Raw genomic sequence first — 2,340 nt, 5'->3', positions numbered from 1 at the left:
ATTTTCCCTGCTTCTAACACGTCAACTTTAAATACAAAATGTTCACTTGCTGCCTAATAAATATTCACCCACTAACAGGTGACTGTGTGTGTGTGTGTGTGTGTGTGTGTGTGTGTGTGTGTGTGTGTATCTCAATAAATTAGAATATCATTAAAATCTGAAACATTTTAATGCTTAATAAAACCAATCAAAAAACTAAGATTCTCCAGAGTTCAGGTCTGGTGAGTTTGCTGAAGATGAAATCAGCATCTCCATAAAGCTGGTCAGCAGAGGGAAGCATGAAGTGCTCTAAAACTTCCTGGTAGACGACTGTGCTGACCTTGGACCTGATAAAACACAGTGGACCGACACCAGCAGATGACACGACTCCCCCAAACACCACTGACTGTGCAAACTTTACACTGGACCTCAAGCAGCTTGGATTCTGTGCCTCTCCTCTCTTCTTGATTGACCTTGATTTCCAAATGAAATGCACATTTTCTTTCCTTTCATCTGAAAAGACGACTTCGGCCCACTAAGCAACAGTCCAGTCCTTTTTTGTCCTTCGCCCAGGTAAGACACCTCTGACGCTGTCTCTGGTTCAGGAGCAGCTCCAGCTGCAGTCCACTCGTCGTGAATCTCCCTAAATTCTTGAATGAGCTTCGTTTCACCTTTTTATAACACATTTTTCCCTTCCATTCATCTTTCCATGCATGTGCTTGGATACAGCAGTCTGTGAACAGCAGCGTCTTTAATGATGACCTTTTGTGTCTCACCCTCCATGTGCAGGTCAATGATCGTCTTCTGGACAAGTGTCAAGTCAGCAGTTTTCCCCATGATTGTGGAGCCTGAACCAGATGGAGACCCCATTTAAAGGCTCAGGAAACGTTTGCAGGTGTTTGGATTTATTGAGCTGATTAGCGTGTGATACCACCAGTCTCGAATATTCAACTTTTTCACAATATTCTCATTTTCTGAGATACTAAACTTTGGGTTTTCATTAGCTGTAAGCCAAAATCATCAAAATAATAAAATAAACATTTAGAAAATATCAGTCTGTGTGTGATGAATCTATATAATATGCCCGTTTTACTTTTTTATTGAAAAAAACTTTTTAATGATATTCAAATATTTTGAGATGCACACCTGTATTTATGTATTTATGTATATGTATATGTATATATATATATATATATATATATATATATATATATATATATATATATATATATATATATATATAAAACATAAAATCTCTTCAGGATGTAACAAAATCTTTGATAACTAATCAGATGGGATGAAATCTCTGCTGTTGTTATAGAAGGTGAAACACCATGTAATTATTCCAGATGCATCAGGAAACTAATCCCGTCCGAACAGGCCTTTAGATTCGTTCACCTTCTGAACCCCCTCCATGTGGTCCGGTTTTCTGTCCACTGGATGTCAGTAGAATATAATGCGATTGGTTTCGATTGCACTTACAGTAGCCCACACTACTGAAATCAGCAGCTCAGGTTTATAAAACGTTAAAATAATTCCTGATAAAAAGAGAAGAAAGACGATAAGATTGCACACAACATATTGAGATTAAATTACCTTAATTGACCATAAAGTGCTTTTGAATATTGTGGTGTTTTTTTTTTTCCCCTTTCTTTCAGCTCTTTAAACAGCAGTGTTATATTAATGCACTGTACAGCCAAGATAAACACACACAGGGACATTAGATACAGAACATTAGGAACGCCGTATCCTCTTTCATCACTGACCTGTTTCTAAAACTCCTGCAGACCCACTGTGACTAATTCGAATAAACCTTTCAGTTTCTTATCCGTTTTACTGTATTTACAACAGGTTTATCACAAAGTATTTACATTTTCTAAAAAAGTACTGAAAGACAAAGTAGTGGGCGTTTGAAGGAGTCGAAATTCCGATTTTCTGCTTCCAGTCGTACATGTTTGCTTTGGTAAACGTTTTAATGCATTCGCTTCGAACAACTTTTTAAAAACAACTCAATTTATAAATCCATTTTATCTTCACCTTTTTTCCTGGTTTGTCAGGATCACAGTACTTCCAGGGCCTGTCTAAGGAACACTGAAAATCTAGCAACACTGGGAATGCTGGGAACATTGAAAACCCTGGAAATTCTGGAAATACTAGTAATACAGGGAATGCTGGGTACCCTGGAAATTCTGGGAAAGCTTGGAATACAGGGAATGCTGGGAACACTGGAAATCCTGGGACTGCTGAGAATGCTTGGGACACAGAAATTTGATAACACTGGAAACACTTGACATGCTGAATCCCTGGGAATTCATGGAACACTAGGAGGCAGGACTACACCCTGGATGGAACACCGGGTTC

The sequence above is a fragment of the Silurus meridionalis genome, chromosome 20, assembly GCF_014805685.1.
Source record: "Silurus meridionalis isolate SWU-2019-XX chromosome 20, ASM1480568v1, whole genome shotgun sequence".
Lineage (NCBI taxonomy): Eukaryota > Metazoa > Chordata > Actinopteri > Siluriformes > Siluridae > Silurus > Silurus meridionalis.
This window is presented reverse-complemented; position numbering follows the sequence as displayed.